Here is a 20,579-nt window from a genome sequence, read left to right as displayed (position 1 = left end):
GAGAGCAAGGCAAGATTGCATGCGGACGTCTCGGAAGATCGGAAGACAGACTTCCGCTAGAACAAAGACTTTCGCTCGTCTAAAAATAACTTTCATGGACATAACATATCCCGGCCAACGCCCTGAGCCTCCCTCTCTGTCCCCTCATTTTCTCTTGATGATATACATGCAAAATTTTCACCTTTATTGCACTAATTATTATTTCAACTATCTGCATTACTTTTCTGCACTCTATTTGGAATTAATTGACGTGCTCTCAGCCAATCAACACGCAACCTCGTCCCCAGGGTCTCTCTTCTTCCCTCCATATCATATCATATCATATCATATCATATATCTTTATTTACCCTCGGATTTTAGAGTAGCTTGGTGTAGCTAATATCTCCGAGCATTTACCCTCCCAACCATGATACAACACAGAAGACAGACCACAACATCGGGAGCTACATGCCCTACTCTTTGCGACAAGTGTGCGGGTTCTTTTACGTCCCACAGGATTATGAACATTGAAGAGTTGTGAGACGGGACCTCCGGCTTATCGTCCTTATCCGAGAAGACTAGAGAGTCTAACCATTTGCAGATGTAATTACAAAGGCAGCACTTTCTCCTCAGTTATTTAAAGACCCTGAGAGTGGTCCGGCCGGAGTTGAACTCACGACCTCCCGCGTGACAGCCCGGTGCTCAACCAACTGAGGCTCCACCGGTGCGCGGAAGGAAGGGAAGAAGAGCTTGGAGGGAAGAAGAGAGACCCTGGGGACGAGGTTGATCAACACGCTGATAGAAAGTAATGCAGGGACGTAAGGCGACCAAACCTCATGGTTTTGCTATCACGTTTTTTGAAACTTAATGCTATCTTTGTTTTGCTTTCAGAGAATACACGTTCAGACAAATAACGGACTTTTCATTCATAACCGCATGAAACCAAACGTATTGTCTCTGCCATCACGTTTTTTAAACTCAACGCAGATCAGTTGTTCATTTTGCTAAAATTCACGAACAAACAACATTTTTCATTTATGATTTCTTTCCCTCAAACTGTGAAATGTTCATTTGAAACAAGGACCGTGACTGTAAAACCCACTCAACCGTTCTCATTGATACAGATCCCTCTCGTTTAACCGTAAAACAAATATGATTTATTCGTTTATTATTTATTTATTTATTTATTTATTTTTCGAGGGAGACAAATTGGATGCACAAAGCCTATTTGTGGAGGGAAAACAGCCGGTGTGGACACTTTCTGTTCATTTTTCTCGCTGAATTTCTTTTGTGTTCCGAGTTCCGAGTTCCTCTTCAGTTTAAACGCATTTTCTGCTGAAATCAGTAGCAGGATGCCATTCTTCTGTGCAGGATGTGGAGGATACCGTTTTTTGGTGTTCATCACATGTCTCACAGAATTAACTTTAAATGTCAGTGAACCCACTTGATCCGAGTTTCTGGTTGGCTTTTTTTAAACTTTTATTGTTATTCAAGTTCCACTGGCAGAGATTCATTCCGAGCTTTTGTTGCAAAGCCCACTCAGGTCCTTCTCTATGGTTTGCGTGGACGTCTTTGCAGCACTCCCCTGTTTGTAGCATTTCTACGCTCCCAGGTCTTACTCCTCGAAATACTTTTCTTAGTAATATACTATTTTTGTTCGCTTACCAACTTAGTAAGGTGGTGGCTTTAGCGTACAGAATTTCATACAGCCATTTATTTCTTTCCTCCTCACATAAACAACACAAGAAATGAGTTGTACGAGACACTATCTTGTTGGAGCGTATCCTCTTCACTATCTTTATGCAGTACCTGGGATGACTTGGTATATTCAATATGTATACTGAAATGTTATTGAAGAAGATAACCTCTTTTGGTGTACCTTCTATCCATTCCTTTTCGGTTCCATAACAGCACAAACGATTTTTTTCGAGGACAAAATATCCGAGTTTCCATTTTTTCAAAACCCCGCTTTTCTTGAGCAAATAGCCACGCTTAAGTATTTCACCACAACAATGTACGCCTTCTGTATTCATGTCCAAATTGTCCAAGAACTTTAGTAACTGACAAATGAGAAGTTGTTTTTCTAAATGCAACTATCTTGAAAGGAATCCCGGTTTCCTTTAGACGTTGTCTTCCCGTGACTGAATCACACGCCAAGGAATAAAGTTAAATTACTTACAAACAGTTTTCCATATATCTTTACAAAAACTCGACGTTACGTAAACGAAGTAAACAAACTGACTGAAGCAGTAGTTTGTTCCGGATATTCATATGAGTGTTTCTCGCGTGTCTTCCAAATAACATCTTGTGAGAGACTTGAGAAGTCACCCTTAAAGCGCGTGAATAGTTGTTTTTTCACCATTAATAGCGCGGCGGTCTTGTAACATCTTACCCTTCAACCTCGTTCCCAGGGTCTCTCTTCTCTCTTCTCTGCCTCCATTGTCGTTGACGACAATGGAGGCAGAGAATAGAGACCCTGGGAACGAAGTTGCTTAGCCTTCCCCTCTGCCCTTCTGCCCCACCGACCATAATTGAGACAAGGTTTGGCCGCTGAGCCGAATAGGGAAACACAAATCTAACAATTAAAGTGGACTTTTGACCAAATGTAAAGCACACAATGAATTTGACCAAGCCTAGTGTTGGTATCGTTTTCACAGCTATTGTAAGAAAAGCGACTAGTTTTAGTTTTAGCCTGGGTGAGATTAAATAAATTTAAGACTGGACTTCTACCTTTCTGCAAAGCAATAATGATTGGAACTCGAAAAATAACGAGAAGGAAAATTTCTGAAACTGAGGTAAAGTACTAGCCTGCGGTCGTGCGTTCTTTGAAAAGAACGCCTGATCGCAGGTTAGTAAAGTCGCGCCGGGTCACGAGTTGCAGTAGCTAAGCACGTGTGCCATGGCGTGTACAAGAGCACGATGCATTTTGAAACCGGTTCAAATTAGTAAATTAAATCGAACATTTAATTTACAATCATCAGCACTGAGTTTCACAGGAATGTACTGTTCAGTCACTTTCAATCTTGAGTAGCATAGCATAGCATAGTATAGCCGCACATTACTGTTACCAAAGGTCGTTGAGATATAAAAAGCTTGGAAGATTTACTCTGCTCTTGAGTTGGCACAGTTCATTATTGGACAATGAATTCACAACTGAGTTTACAATCACCGACACGTGATCTCCAGCCATGGATTCTGTAGAAATCAGTTATTCTCCTGTTAAAAATCATCATCGGTTCGATTAAGAATTGTTTACTCGTCCATTGAGATCATTCGAAAGTATAACTGAAGCAATGGCTGGAAACATCAGTCATTGAGTCGATTATTTTAAGTGAAATAATCGTTTTCTGAGGTGGCATGCACGTATGAGTTTTATAGCGGTTTCTTCAGTATGACCGCCTACCAATTAAGTTATCTGTTCGCGTGTGCCAATTAGTGCACCAGGTTGTTTCGCTTCATTTCACGTCTGACTGATTTCGTTCCAGAAGCCCTCTGTCTTTGGGTGTCAAGTTCTGGCTTTCGGTGAAGTAACTTTTGCATCATCTTTGGATGCGGAATACATCAGGTAAGTGATGTAGCTACTTATCTTTGTCGAAACTGTCTGGAAAATCACAATTTAGGCAGAGCTGTTATCAGGCACGTCTGTTTCCTACGTCAGTTGTTAGAGTAATCAAAACTGGGAGTTCATACCTTGTTTACTTAACGCTAAGAGGAATCTACTTCAAATGAAAAACGGGTCGTGGAAGTGTACTGTTGTTTACTTAGGCCAAGATCTAAACCCAAACGTATTGTTTTCATGTTAAAGCACATTTTCGTTTATATTACTTTATCATTTTGCGTTTCTCAAAACTAAGCACTTGTTTGTCTCAGTTGAGTGAGTACAGACTAAATTGCTCATTTATACTGACATTTCCTATCTTGTACATAACAGTACAATACCTTTTCAGGTGCGTTTCCCTCACAATAAAAAAACGAAAAACTGTTGAAAGTCCTAGCATTTAAATAGTTTTTTTTTCTAAAACAAACCTCTTGACCGTCGGAAGTGGATATATTTTATACATCAAACGTAAGGTGGATTTTGTTACCTGATCGCCGCGCAGTGAAACGACGACATGAACAATAGCACACTGCAGGTATATCTGCATTAAAAGACAATGAAAAGTAAAAGAGGGTTATCAAGTAAGCCGATTTCGTTACCGTGTATGGTGATCACAAATTAGAGCCTTGAATGACAGAGTGCTCACAGTTTCACGGCAAACCTGCTAACCACTGTGAAAGAAGATGACAACCGCATACCAGTCATAAAAGCATTAGGAATCATGCTTGAAACCTAGCACAATATTCATGAGTATTGAACTGTAAAACCTGAAAAGTTCCATCTTGATTTCCCACTGCTTTAATAATGTGTGGTATGTAACGTATTGGGTGATAACTTCCAAATCAGAGGGTTGTTTCCTTCGTGTTTTCTGGATGTCAACACCAGTCGCAGGGTGTGTATTAGTTGGCATAAAGAGTGGAGAAAGTTTACATCATGTCTTTGTCAAGTGCATCATAGCACGACTATTAGGAGTTTCGAAAAACATCACCGCACTTACAAATTGTTTTTATTGCGGAGTAAGTTTTCTGGCTTAATTAAGGGGGCCAGTTTTAAACAGGACCGGAGACACAGTGGGCTAGTGAACTATCACAGTCACTGTATAAATTACAGTCCCGTAATAGAGGGATGAAAAAAAAATTGAGGAAAAGAAATCACTCTTAAAAACTTTTTGAAAACAAAGTTTTATTTTATCATTCTCGTTTATAACGCTTTCAATAAAAGAATGCAAATATTATCTGATCAAAGAATTATATCCTCTCCAGTGGGCTCTGCATGCCATAATATGATGGCATGATACGTAATCTTACCTAAATGTGGAATTCACTTCATACTTGTCGTCGGGTGAAGTATGCACTGTTTTGAGGAAAAGAACCTTTTTCACTGTCCAAAGTTCGGCGTATTTTTACTGACAAAATCTTTTTATCTAAGCTTCCCGTATTTATAAATAAAAGCTGCAGTTTAGTTTGTTTACCTTGACATCGGAAGATACCATTTACTGAAAACGTTTGGGTGATCATTTTGCTGGAATTCAAAAAAGAGAATTTGAAAAACTGTACTTATGCGAGACGTGCGCTGATAGGACTTAAATAAGAAAAAAGTTGTTTTTTTTGTTTACAATGTCATGGAAAACATTGCGGCAAGTCTGGCGTCAAGCGCATGTAAGCGGAAACCAGATAAAGGTGATAGGACACAAATGGAAGAAATTTTTGTTTTTTTGATGCCCCGTTGAGTTTATTAGTCAGGCATTCCGTCTGATTGATTCATTATCCTGAGTGAAATACCTAGGGAAAAAATGTACTCTTTCTGTTCTAGAGTTGGCGCAGGCATGCGTATGGCAACTTAAGCGCGATGTAATTTTTGCCGAAATTCTTAACACAAATAAAGTTATGATTATAACGTCCCCGTTGATTGTTTGTTTGTTTTTTCTTTTGCACGGCAACAGAAGTCAAAGTGATAACGTGCTGATTAGCAAGAGCGATGGACTTGATGAGTTTTTTATCTGATGAAGAATGGCAAGCTGTAAAGGAGCCATTGGAGGATATGGAAGGTACCGATAATTTGAAATCTTGCCGCCCCTAATCCTTTAAAATAAAACACCAGTTAATCACCCGTGTTATTGTGTATGTTACCTGTGTAGCTGGCGGTTCTGTTGTTGTGGAACGCGAGAGATCTCGTGCCTTATCTCGCCGCTCGAAATCTCCCGCCCTCCCGCAACAACAGAACCGCCATCTGCGCAGGCTATTGTGTATGCAGCTCACTGCTTCCAGTCTCTTTCTTTCTTGCGGTCCCAGTGTCAAGTGAAAGACTCTTTCAAGTCTACATTCTTGACCTCTTTGATCCTGTAGCCTGCATGCATGGCCTACAATTCTCAAATACCCAAATTTAAGCCGTATTGTTGTGTCAATACGCAGAATGAGAAAAGGCAGAATACGTCACATCAGTCGTCACATCACTCCAAAGACATACCGCATGCGTAAACTGTGCCATAACCGTGCGATCTTAACGTAGGATTGTCATTTACTCTAAATAGACGGAGAATATTTGGATTTGAAGCGTTTTAACCCAAAATAGTTTTATTAGAATGTTCTTATACGAGGGTCAGGATATAGGAGTGTCTCAGCAATCAGCTAGATTTTCGCCCATTTCTCAGCTGTCAGCTACATTTTTGGCCATTTCTCATGTTAAAAAACACATGAACAATTCTCAGCTATCAGTTAAAAAACACATCGCTTCTCGGGTAGAATTACATTTTCTATTCTCATCTAAGCCCGTAATGTGGTTGTAATGTTCAGTTTTTGTTGAGAGGGGGAAACCTGAGTGCCCTGAGAATAACGGGAAGCAGAGTAGAAGAAACAACTGCTTGGATATGATGTTTGGGAGTAGGGTTCATGAATGTCACTGACCCCATTGTAAAAAATTGAATTTTTGTTTTTGTTGTGTTTCAGGTTTTGATGAATACCGTATCGTTCACCGCTGTTCTGAAGGGGGTGGAAAATTCAAATACTCGGCGGTGCACAAAAGAGATGAGATTCCCGTGGAACTTCGGATTTCTGGCGCTTCTCCTAACAGAGACCCGTTGAAAGAAATTCAACTTATCAAACTACGCGTGGACAACGACAAGTACATCACTGGAATGGAAGACTGTGGCGACTGTGTTGTCAGGAAATAATGTAACACATTGTGTTATTGCTTACAACTATTGTGACTTAATTAAGTATGAACTAACTAAATAAAAACAGATTGAAACTTGTATTTTGGCAATTTAGTAATTGTATTTTAATGCATGATATATTGTTTATTAGTGTAAATACTGTTATTTTCACACTATTATATAAATTTTAACGGAATCACTGTTTTAAATACTTGCTGTGTTCACTTTTGTTATTGCAGCCTCCGCGGCTGGCGGAATGTTTATCGCGGGATTATTTATACACGCACGAGATCGACTGCCTTCGAGAATTATTTTAACACTCGCGAATAAGGCAGTCGCTCTCGTGCGTGTTTAAATAATCCCGCGATAAAACATCCCTCCAGCCACGCTGGCTATTGTTATTGTTAAAACTCTATAGTGAAATACAAAAGAACGTCTTCGAGCATGCGCACTAGCTTTGGATGACAAAAGGTTCTTAGTGCGTGTGCGCAGAACTCGCGCAAGTGCTGCAATCGGAATTTCGCTAATCATGGCATCCTCCCAACTCCGATACGTCGGATTTCATCGCCTTTTTTCGGCTTGTCAAAGTGTGAGGCAAATATTTAAACTAAAACATACAATGTAGCTCAAAGCAATCTTCCGCATTTAGTTAGATGTGAGGATCTTTCATTCTTTACAAACTGTATTTAAAAATAAGACCCTTGTATCAGGGGGTATTAAGTTCGTCCGTCAGTGATCTTAACGACGCATTCTCCTGCGCCGTTTTTTATTCCTGTAATATACAGCTTGTTTTTAATAAGCGTGAGAATCAGCTGAATTCGACGACATCCTTTTAGGGGGTCCCGCATCTCATCAGCAGGGCCTTCCAGTAGGACTGTACTGGGTGGAGCTTCGTTGTCCTCATCATCTTCAATCAGGTACTTATAACCACCGCCGTCCTTTTGAGAACGCGCAATTAGGTACATTTTGAAGTCTAGGATACAAAATCATTTTAAGTCATTACCATTTGATCCCCAAAGGTAAGTCCTTTAATTCATTTTTGAATTGGGACTTGGTGATGGTATGACAGCGTCATCAAAGAAAAGATCAAAAACGTATTTCAATTTGTTCCTCATTTTACATTAACAATTCGTTCACCTTTCACGAACTTGCCGACCACTCCATGAACAAAATTGACCCCTTAATGTTCAGAATAAGAAGAAAACGAAAAGTCGTTTTTGTGTGCTATCGTAATCTGAAGAACTTTTGATTTGTTCAATTTATATTAAGCACTGAAAGGAAAGGAAACGAATCGGTTCAACCTGAAAAATTCCGCACAATGCAATCACTGCACTCTGCTCATCAAACGCTATTAATAGGCGGTGTCGATTTGGGCTGATGTGTTTTAATTCTCATTACCTATTCCACTCAAAATGCAGTGATAAACAAAGCAGATTTCAAATAGGTAATGGTGTACGTTACCTTCATTAAAAGGTTCCTCCGCTTCACGCCATAATTGATTTGACAGCAGATCCATTAGACTCATTTTTCAATCCTATCAACAAATAATTGAGCATGAAGTATTTTAACAGACACACTCCTCAATTATGGGTTTTAATGGTACGTGGAGTTTAAGGTTGTAAATCATGTTTAAAGAAAAAGACAATCCTAGGAATGTTTGTCTGACTCCAACAGTTGACACGCGCCTCTTGTTACATATGCGATTATTTTATGTTGTAGCGTGTTAATTGTCCAAACTACTCAAACTGGATTCTTTTCCTTTGAGAGATCTCAGAGGGCGGCAACCATTTATTGTTACAAATGATGACTGAAAGGAAATTTGTCATTTGGTTTTGAACTTTTAAATCTGATAACAAGGCGTCAGAAAACACATTTCCTTCGAAGTAATACCTCGCTTAACGTAACAACATCAAAAAAAGTCGATTTCATCTTCTTTAAGACGATTTTTTTGGAACAGGTGTTCGATTATGTAAATCTAATTTGTTTCAAAACTGAAATTTCGACTTAATATTCCTCTGTCACAAGAGAACACTTATACATTTGTAAACATTTTATGAAGGAATGTGCGCAGATAACAAGATATTAATTTAAAAAATTATCTCAAAACAACTTGACCAAAACAAAGGCAATTCACCAGAAATTATAATTCTGAAAAATTATTAAGTATACCAAAATCTACAGTTTCTTCTCTGAACACTCGATATTAAGGGTTTATGTAAAGGTTTCAAGGAAACAATACTTGATTTCTAATTCGTTTTATTAGTGTATTAATCTTTAACAGGGTTGGACATCTCTTCCGAAGATGGTTGAGGTAAGTTATAGCTTGCATGCACTCGTTGCGAAAGTGAAAGAAGTGTTTGAAGTTTTTGGAGGTTTTCTTTACGTAAAGGCTACAATCTGGGTCAAGATGCAACATTTTTAAGTGGCCCGGCTTTGGCCGTAACTTGTAAGCTCTCGGAAAGCGAGGAGAAGAGTCCGAAGACTAAAGTGGTTCTTCCGCGCTTCCTAAGCTTGACTCTAACCTTAAACCCACAACATTGCAAAATCGTTGATTATTTAGGTTATGTAAACTTAAACATTTAGACAACAGCAAATCACCTTCAGTTTTTCGAATGAAAAAGCGCTTAAAGTGGGTCCACAGCTTGTAAACACTAGCAGCATGAAAGTACTTCCTTTTGTGCCAACATTAGCATTGATCCAAATCTTTTAACTCACCGGTAGTACAAAAATTCGATTATCTACACGTCAATCACCGTGCATTATCTCTGTTGTCCATTTCCTCTCACTATTAATAATCCCCATGGTTTCTTTTAAATCACTAGATAACCAAAAAAGGTCACGTTTATTAACACAATAGATATAATTGGCGCTTGAAAAACAGTTGATAAGTGATACCTATGATGTTGGTTGGAGATTTGTATAACGGGTGATTGGCTTTTTGAAATGAACGTGACTTTGTGGTAAATTGAAATGCTTTTAATTCAGAGGTTTACAATTGACCCTAATAACATGTTTCTGTCTTAGTAGACTTATGGAATTTGAATGATTGTACGACAAATTTAGGAAAAGTCGATAATGTCGGAGAAAGCCTTTTTCATTCGACTGATTTCGTCAGAGTTAACAATCAGGACAAATTGACCTCTTTAGCTCTCCCATTTCAGACCACGGGATGTTACTCTAGAGAACAGTTTCTTTCAAATGTCGTCTTATGCACGTGCTTATGTACGAGTAACTTATGAAAAAACAAAAGGAGAGTTCCCTTGCATCTCGTGGTCTGAAATTGGAAAATAAAACATAGAACGGTCATGCAATTGCGAGTGCGTGACTAGAAAGAGTTAAAATTAATCCATCTGTTTTGCTCCTATCATTGGAGTTGTCTGTTGCCTTCGACGCAGTTGATCCCCGGGGGCCGGGAGTTGATCATTCTGTGTTGTCGCTTAGACTCTCCAGTCGCTATGGACTTCATGTAAATGAAACAGTTTATCACCGATAAAATCGTACTCGAGTGGCATTCCTGGGATGAACCTAAGAGAACGTTCATCACTTGTAAGTATTGTGTTAATAATGAAGTTTTTATAAGGGTGAATTTGGTCTGAACAGCTGCCTACTTTACGATAATATTAGCTTTCTTGGTAAGTATCAATTATTTAATGCTCCATTAGTTACTGTGTACCATGATATATTTGGACGTGATTTTCAGCACGCATTGCAAACCTACAAATAAAGATTTCAATTTCCAAATTGCAAAAACAATCTTTGTCATGAGAAAATGCGCCAAAAATTCAAATTATATTATTCGTTTACCGTCATTTAAGTCTTTTTCCCGCAGGTCAATTTAAAAAAATCAATTTTCAAACTTTACACATTCTTTAGCGATGAGCTTTAAAAGTGTGTGCCATACCTATGACGTAAACTATCGGCAATTGGTTCCAAACTACTAATGCATTATTCATGAAAATATGCCAGAATCTCCTTCTCCTTGTCTTGTCAAGATGTCTCCTACTTTAACTTTGAGAAAAAAATAAAGACATTCGTATGGCTCAGAGGAGGGACTCCACGCCATTAATTTTGTTCAAAGGTAAGCGTTAGCGACATCTCGAGTGCTTTTTTCATCATTTGTTTGTTCGCCGGCGAGTGGAGGAAAGCAACATTGTAACGATTGCACGTGGCCCCAAGTTTACGAGTTGAATATTTGGAATTCAGCTTCAAACTTATGCCATTTGTGAAGAAAAAGTTACTTGATATTTAAACTTTCCACGACCGGGAGAATGAAGTCCTGAATTTTCCTCCTGTTTCTCAATTTCAATGTTCAAAAATGTTACAAACGTGTTACATAAAATCAATTGATAAAAATTCGGTAATTTGCTATAAAATATGCAAGTTCTATGTGATGAAGTGAATCCCAACTCCAAAGTATTGTCTTTCTAACAATTTGCGACTGAAACTGTCTCAACTAAAGAGAGAATTTGTGTCCTAAATTTGGTTAGCGTTTCGAAACAAATTGTTTAATTTGGCTGTTTAGAAAACTGTACAATGATAATCCATGTTTGCTAATCAAGTGACAAACGATTAAGCGTGTAGCGTCTGAAGATCATATCGGATTTTGGTATAAATTATTTCGAAACTAATTGCTTGTTTTGCTCGTTTTGCAGGAATTAACTGTCACTTCAAGAAGACTTATGCGCGGAGACGGTGTTTCTAACAAAAGTACTGTTCAAAGGTTGGTATAGCAAGTGTTTTATTTTACGAACATCAGTTGACCAAGAGGTGTTTATTTTAGTTCTTGTGAGATATCTAATGAACTCGCCTTTAATTTATAATTTCAGGACAAGATCAAAGAGGAAACCAAACACAAGAAAAAGAAGTTCAAGACAGTTCAATTGGGTGGAAGTCTACAAAGCTAAGAATCTTAGTAGTAGTGTACAGTTTAATGGTGGCTTAACAACATATATAAATTTCTGTTAAGATTAGATTACTTTCAATTTTCAAGAGGAAAAAGCAAGTGCCCTCGTTAGCCGGCACCTCGATTTACCCGTTGGAAGGAGGACTAAGCATTTCTGGAAAGGAGTAACAGGACAAAAAGTTCACAGCAAGGATGTCAACAGTTGATCGTCTTGCAGAGATTCATGTTTTTCATGGCAAACTAAGATAGCTCAAATTCGTTTTCTTCTAAGCCACCATTACAATTTTGAGCGATTGCACTTCACGATTCTTTGTTCGCCACTGTTAGCGCAAAAAGGCAGCGATTTTCTCACCAAAAATGCGCGATTTTGCTCCAAATTTTGAGAGGCCATTTGGACATCTTCTGCGAAAGATAAACGATTTGATAAGTCTGGAAATGATCGCTCAAGGTTGATCTTTAAAAATAATATTGGTCTGTATGTAGCAACAGGTATGAGATTAAGGAGGCATTGGCATTTCAAACGAAGTTGGGACAGAAGCAGCATGTCTATTCCGGGGGTAGGCGTTGGGGGTGAGGGGTACCATAGCTGAAACAACACAAACCTTTATAAAAATGCTAACCTTTGGCTTAAGGTGCCTATCACTTCAACACAGTTTTCACGTCATTTTATTCTCAGAAATCGTCCAAATACACTGTGTTGCTTTTAGAAAATTCACTTTTTTTATTTCCAAAGGATCTTGATATTAGCAGGCAAGTCAGAACTTTAAAGAAAACGACAAAACTTTTAAGTTTATAAGACATGTTTCAACAGAAACATCTGTCATGTTTAGTTGATAAAGGTACAAAGCGTTAGAAGTTGAATTTATAAGTAGGAAAAAGTGCTAATTATGCTAGTGACAATGAAATGTACATAAAACGTGACAATGTGAGAATCTAAAACTTATCCTTTTAATTCTCACATTGTCACGTTTTATGTACATTTCGTTGTCACTAGCATAATTAGCACTTTTTCCTATTTATAAATTCAACTTCTAACGCTTTGTACATTAATCAACTGAAGACGACAGAAGTTTCTGTTGAAACATGTCTCAAAAACAAAAGTGTTGTCGTTTTGTTTAAAGTTCTGACTTTTTTATTTGTTTTGAAAGCCGGCAAAAATGGTTATACTTTGATTCATAACCAAGCATTGAAGGGGAATAGGTTTAAATACTGGGTTGACGTCATAGACGACTTTGCATTTTGCTGTTTTTTTTGAAAAACGGCGATGCGGAATGAATTTGTGACGTCAACCCGGTATTGAACCCATTCCCCTTCATTGCTCGGTTATGGATCAAAGTATAACCACTTTTTCCGACTTTGAGAGCAAATAAAAAAACGAATTTTCAATCCAAAGGTTCTAAAAACAACACAATGGATTTGGGACAATTTCGGAGAATAAAGTGGAAAACTGTGTTCAGGTGGTAGGCAACTTTAAACGTTATCTAACGCATAGCGTTTAGGCCAAAGGTTAACTTTTTTGGAAAGGTTTGGGTTGTTTCAGCTATGGTACCCACTACCACCCTTCCCTGGAATAGACATGCCAAACAAAAGTGAAAAGTACAAACAAACAATACAAACAAACAAAACACAAGAACATTGAGACGTAAATGTTGTGGTTCAAAGTTTTTCCTGGTTCAAAAAGTTTTAAACCAATTCAATTTTGATTATCCTTTGTTTCAGATTATGATAATGAATATTTGGCAAAGAAAAATTTAAATTGAACTGGTTTGAAAAATTTTAAACCAAGAAAAAATTTAAACCACAACATATATACATAAACTGACCTCTCTACCCATACGGTCGTTTCAGGGACAATGAAACAAAATCACGTAAACAACAACTGTTAAGAATCCCATCTGGCTGTAGGCAAACCAGTTGGTTACATTTAAAATCACAACCGATAAGTTGGATCAGGGACCACCAGGACCAAATTCAACAAGTGGTCGCAAAGGGTATTGAACCCTCAAAGTCTTAGGCAAGCACCCTAACCAGTGGACACCACTGTGGACACATTCACAGAGATGAACTAAAGAATAGCCAAACACTATAATACATGATGCAACAAACAACTAACACTTCAATGTAGTAGCAGGCGAGTTAGTGACACAAAATGGAACAAACGTGCAAACTCTAACACAAAATAAAGACATTAGGAAACATGTGCAAATGAAAACAAAGAGGACAAAAGGCAAAATAGCAAATTTCAACAACAAGTAACTGACACAATAAAGCATACATATAGACACTATGACTCTGACACGTAAAGACTGAAGCATACAAGACTACATACAAACAATAAGCCTAAGCCTAAGCAGACTAAACAAGACATCACACAACCGTCAAGACTGGTACACAAGGGTATATAACACCATCAAATAGGTAAAAAAGAGTACATACAAACCGACACTAAGACACTGGAAGACAAGAGTACATACAACCACTGAGACATAGGGGCACAAGAAAAACATATAAACACTAAGAGATAGGCACACAAGAGTTCAAACAAACACTAAGAGATAGCCACAAAAAAGTACACACAACCACTAGGACATATGAACACAAGAGTATACACCAACACCAGCAGACTGGCACACAAGACTACACAATAACTAAGACACAAAAGCAACACCGACACTCAACAGTATATACCAACACAAAGACATAGGTACATAAGAGTACATCCAACATTAAGACATGGCACACAAGAGTACAAACAAACGCTACGACACAGGCACACAAGAGTACATACACACCTGCACTAGGACACTGGAACACTGGAACACTAGAGTGGAGACAAACACTAGGACACAAGACAACATACAAACACTAGAACTGGGAACACGTAAGAATACACCCAGACAAAAGGGCATAGACACACAAGAGTGCACAGGAGCACCATGACAGGAGCACAAGAGTAGAATACTAACTGAGACACACAAGCATAACAGAACGTGCAAATCACCAAAGCAGTCAACACAAGATATTAAGATACAAACGAAAACAAAGACAAAGGCATTTTGTCACAATTTTATTGAAAGCCAAAAGCCCCCTAAAATCATCTACTTGTTTGCTACATTAATAACAAATATAATTAGCGAAACTCCAATGTCTGGTTTACGTAAAGAGACAATGACATCGTTTTAATTTTGATCAAAAGGGGTAGTTACACAGAACTAAACATCAAACTAAACAGCATTTCATACATCCTTAGAAACCCAAGGGCAGTTAAATGGGATGGAGAAAACCCAGGTGCAAACACACGGCCATACACGGGAGAGGACAAAACGCGGAGCCCTACTCCATGGAGTACCCTATGGAGTACCCAAATGGAGTACCCTAAAAATACTATTTCGAATGCATACTGTTGATCCATGTGTAAGCAGCATCTCAAATAGTGCTTACTTAAGCCTCAACACCCATTTTAAACAGCATTGTTCAACAGTATTTAAGTCTAAGCACCCATTTTAAAAAGGTTAGCTTTCGATTATTGTTGATGGCTGATTACTTCACGTAAGCTAACCTTTTTAAAATGGGTGCTTAGACTTAAATACTGTTGAACAATGCGGTTTAAAATGGGTGTTGAGGCTTAAGTAAGCAATATTTCAGATGCTGCTACACATTGATCAACAGTACTCATTTGAAATAGTATTTTTAGGGTACTCCATTTGGGTACTCCATAGGGTACTCTATGGAGTAGGGCTCCGCGTTTTGTCCTCTCCCGCCATACACATACATAGCGCTTTCACAGTACATAAAACCACTGGAACACATGTACAGACATAAGCAGGTACAAAACACAGATCTCAGGTCACAGGTCTTGTTCACAGGTCTCTGTTTTATCAATACAGAAACAAACCAAGACATTCATTAAAGCTAACCTTAGCCTAAAAACTCTTGTTTAGGTCTAATTAGGCCTAAGGTTAGCTTTAATGAATGTTTAGGTTTGTTCTGTATTGGTAAAACAAAGACCTGTGACCTGCGTTTTTTACCTGCCATACAGACACTGGCAAACAAGAGTACATACAAATACCAACCAAGACACTGCAACAAAATAATACATACAAGAACTAAGACATAGGCACACAACACTAGAGAACATCTTGTAGCCTAGAAATGAGATGCATCAATTAAGTTCATTCATTCATTCACACACAAGAGTACACACAAGCACACAGACATAGCAATGTAAGAGTACATACAAACAAAAGACTACATAAAACCACTGACATAAGTACTCACATGTACATATATACTCACATGTACATATATAGGCACACAATAGTATATACAACCACTAACATGTATGCACAAGAGAATACATACAAACAAACAGTCAGATGTAGCGGACAGAAGAGTACATACAAATCAAGGGAAGAGGCACACATGAGTACATGCAAACACTAAGACATAGCCACACAAGAGTATATACAAACACAGGGACAAAGTGGCACATGCAAACACTCATAGGCACACAAGAGTACAAGACAAACAGTGTGGAATAGGTGCAAGACAGTACGTCGAAAGACTTGACCACACCAACACAAGAGTACTTACAAGCACTTACGCATAGGCACGCAAGACTACTGTAACAATACAAACACTATGGCATAGGCACACAAGAGCACAAACAGACACTGAGACATGCACTAAGAGATAGGCACACAAGAGTAAAGACAGGCCCACAGCAGCATATGCGAACACTAAGACAAATGCACACAAGAGTACATACAGACACAGGCGCACGAGTATGCACAAACCCTACGACTTAACCATACAAGAGTACTTACAAGCACTTAGGCATACACATAAAGTAGCACATGCAAACACTATCTCGTAGGCACAGAAGAGTACTTACAAGAACTTAGGAATAGGCACACAAGAGTGCAATACAAACACTATGGCATAGGCACACAAGAGTATATACAAACACAGAGACATACGCATAAAGTAGTACATGCAAACACTATCTCGTAGGCACAGACGAGTACTTACAAGAACTTAGGACTAGGCACACAAGAGTGCAATACAAACACTATGGCATAGGCACGCAAGAGTATATACGAACACAGAGACATACGCATAAAGTAGTACATGCAAACACTATCTCGTAGGCACAGACGAGTACTTACAAGAACTTAGGAATAGGCACACAAGAGTATGTACAAACACTAAGACATATGCTTAAAGCTTCATGTGCAATCACAAAGACATAGGCAAATAAGAGTACATACAAGCACTAAGACATAAGCATTAAGCGGCATATGTAAACACGAAGAGATAGGCACAGGCACACAACCACACAACCATATGTAGAAACACTGAGAGAGTGTTAGGATTAGGTTAGGGTCTAACCCTAACAAGAGTATATACAAATGCAGACATATGTACAAAGTAGCACATGCAAACAATATCTCATAAGCACACAATAGTACTTAGCCACACAAGAGTATGTACAAAGACAACCACAACCACAACCACACAAGAGTACGTACAAACATAGACATATGCACAAAGTAGCACATGCAAACACTATCTCATAGGCACATAATAGTACTTAGCCACACAAGAGTATACACAAACACTATCTCATAGGCACAGAAGAGTACAAGACAAACAGTGTGGTATAGGTGCAAGACGGTATGTACAAAGACTAAGACTTAACCACAACCACTGAAGAGTACTTACAAACACTAAGACATATGTACAAAGTAGCACATGCAAACAATCGTATGTAAAAACACTAAGACACAAGAGTACATACAGACACTTAGGCATAGGAACACAACCGTGTATGTAGAAACACTAAGAGTTGGGTACAAAAGAGAACAAGACAGGATGTACAAAGACTAAGACTTAACCACACAGTCTTTCTCTTTTTGCGGTCTGATGTTGTCTGTGTAACTATCGGTTGGAAATTTCGAAATCATTATATGAAAAGGTGTCAAAAGCAAGATCGTAAACAGACATTGCGGTTTTCTGCGCTCAGTTCGGAGGAAGACTTTGACTACTGGACACTGATGTTAAAGTGCCCATAAGCCCAAAATATTTTTTTCGCTAAAATGAATCTTTGCACCTGTTCGAGACGCACTGCGGCCATTTTTTTCATTTTCTAACAAATCCTGCCATTTTACAGGCTTCAAAAGTTGCGAAAATCCAAGCATCTTTTGTTCACGACCGAATCAGAAGGGGAGTGAGTCTATTCCCGTTTTTACGTCACAATCTACTTTGCATGCATTCAGTTGGTGACGTTAAAACAGGAATAGACCCACACCACATATGACTCGGTCGTGAACAAAACATTCTTGGATTTTCGCAACTTTCGAAGCCTCTAAAATGGCAGGATTTGTTGGAAAAAGGAAAAAAGAGCCGTGATGCGTTTCGAACAGGTGCAAAGATGATTCATTTTAGCGAAAAAAATATTTTGGGGTTATGGGCACTTTAAGGACGTAGAGCGTCGCGACGCATACAAGTTTTCACCACTTTGAATTCACTTTCCAGTAGAAAAGGTCTTCAGTTTTAAAACAACTTGGCACGTGCTCCCTTGACATAGCTCTTTTTCGGTAGGACCAGCGCGAATTGAAACAATGCGCTTTTAGTGCCATGTTGTTTTAAGATCCTCCTTGTAAATGTCATTGGTATTTTAATGTTTTTAAAACTTTTGGGGAAGTTCTTCAAAACTTTTTTGCTGAAAATATTGTCAGGGGAAACGCTGTGCAAATTGCACCAATTTTTCCCGCCAAAAAACTTAGAAAAAATATAGGCGCTTAAACTACGCATGCGCCAACTTTTTAAAAAAAATCGATAGTTTTTCCTAAGAGGGAATATAATTATTTATTGTATAAATTGCCATTGAAAAAATAAAAACTCAAGACAGAGAAAGGGTTTTGATGTGTTTATTGTTTGTAATTCACTCATCAGATTAATATAATTGAAAAAATAAAGACAAAGTGTTTTTTATATTGTTTTCTTGAAATACAATTCATCTTACAAGTTTGTAATTTTTTTAAAAAAAAAATACGGCGCATGCGTATTTGTGACGCCGTATTTTTTCTAAGTCTTTTGGCGGGAAAATTAGCCAAGGTCAACCAAGGTCACCTTAGACAATAGCACTTAAGGTTAACAAGTTTGCATTAATTACATCAAAAAAAAAGTTACCAGTGGCCGCGCAGAAAGTGAAATTATTTCAACAATCGAGAAAAAGATTAGGTAATTGCCTTTTTTCTTCAATAAATTTACGACCAAAGACTGGCTAAAATATTTTACCCTCCCAAAGTTCAAAAATTACGTCAATGTTATGGTACCACATGAAACGCTTTTTTTTTCCTTGAGAGAATACCATCTAAAAACACCGCTAAACTCAAAATATTTTTCGTTCCTAATATAAATCTCCCCATCCAAAGCAAACATATGTCACCCGGAATTTCGCCTTTTCTGTGCCGTGCAAGCCACGTATACTTGGCAGAAAGAGCAGGAACCCACGACCGTGATGTGAGAAGCAGTTTGTGACGCAAAATTGCGAATTAACCCATGCATCTCACATCACGGTCGTGGGTCTAAATTACTGCTAGTTTTAATAACTATACGCCTTGCCCGGCAGATAAAAAGTGAAATTTGGAGGAAACAATGGTAAAACATGTTTACGAAAATTTGGTTTTATCAACGGAGTTGATAATGTAAATTGGCCACCGAACAGAGATTCTAAAAGCTGACGTTTCGAGCGTTAGCCCTTCCTCAGAGCGAATCGAGGAATGTGTAGTTTTTATAGTATAGTAGAGTAGGAGCTACGCTATTAGGGGTAACATGGCAACGTGAAAAGCGTTCGTTAATACCGTGAGGATTTGGAAGATGAATTTTTGTTCCAGATTCTTGCGGCTTTCCGTCGTACCTAGATGTAGGGAAAGGCCGCAGATAGCCATGTGTTTTTTTGGAAAGGTTAAGGAGATTAAAATGACGAGCAACTGGCTTAGATGCATCCTTCTCAACATCGGGAAGGTGTTCGCCAATGACAAGGATGCATCTAAGCCAGTCGTTCGTCATTTTAATCTCCTTAACCTTTCCAAAAACACATGGCTATCTGCGGCCTTTCCCTACATCTAGGTACGACGGAAAGCCACAAGAATCTGGAACAAAAATTCATCTTCCAAATCGGCACCCTTAATCCTCACGGTATCAACGAACGCATTCCTATTTTTCACGTTGCCATGGTACCACCAATAGCGTAGCTCCTACTCTACTCTACTATACTATAAAAACTACACATAACCCACAATTCCTCGATTCGCTCTGACGAAGGGCTAACGCTCGAAACGGTGGCCAATTTACCTTATCAACTCCGTTGTTAACACCAAATTTTGTACACTACTTCCCCACCGACGCAGCACCAAACTACCCCCTTCATTCATTCGTAAAAAATGTTTGCTTTTGGTGGGGAGATCAACATTGTACCCAAAACATATTTGAGTTTAAGTTGAGTTTAAGTTCAGTTTAAGTTCACTTTAAACTCTTGTATCTGAAAAACCCCATTTTCTTATAGCTTTTAAAGGGAACCTCCACTAAAACAACAAAATAACTTTAAACCACAGAACATAATGTTTACAACTGGAATTGCTCAATCTTTTTCCAATGAAAGCGTTTGTATTCGAGAAAAATAAATTCTAAAAACGCTTATTTTGGATTTCAAATTTCCCGGGCGCCGCCATCTTGAATAATTGTGACGTAATTTTATTGTTCTGAAACAATAGGGCAACCAAGTTACGTCACAATTATTCAAGATGGCGGCGCCCGGGAAATTTGAAATCCAAAATAAGCGTTTTTAGAATTTATTTTTCTCGAATACAAACGCTTTCATTGGAAAAAGATTGAGCAATTCCAGTTGTAAACATTATGTTCTGTGGTTTAAAGTTATTTTG

At 38.4% G+C, this 20,579-nt stretch overlaps 2 long non-coding RNA genes across 2 annotated transcripts; one reads left to right on the top strand and one right to left on the bottom strand.

The window, feature by feature from the left end:
• Positions 1-7,563: 7,563 nt before the first annotated feature.
• LOC138056704 (uncharacterized) lies at positions 7,564-9,436 on the bottom strand. The gene is made up of 3 exons (XR_011133519.1): positions 9,327-9,436; positions 8,190-8,262; positions 7,564-7,701 (listed from the first exon to the last, which is right to left on the bottom strand). It is a non-coding gene; the product is annotated as an uncharacterized lncRNA (long non-coding RNA).
• A 153-nt stretch (positions 9,437-9,589) lies between these two features.
• Positions 9,590-12,029, top strand: LOC138056705 (uncharacterized). The gene is made up of 3 exons (XR_011133520.1): positions 9,590-10,806; positions 11,381-11,448; positions 11,555-12,029. It is a non-coding gene; the product is annotated as an uncharacterized lncRNA (long non-coding RNA).
• Positions 12,030-20,579: the final 8,550 nt, after the last annotated feature.

The sequence above is a fragment of the Montipora capricornis genome, chromosome 7 (assembly GCF_036669925.1).
Source record: "Montipora capricornis isolate CH-2021 chromosome 7, ASM3666992v2, whole genome shotgun sequence".
NCBI classification, from domain to species: Eukaryota; Metazoa; Cnidaria; class Anthozoa; order Scleractinia; family Acroporidae; genus Montipora; species Montipora capricornis.
The sequence above is the reverse complement of the archived record's forward strand: the minus strand, read 5'-3'. Positions and strand labels throughout refer to the sequence as shown.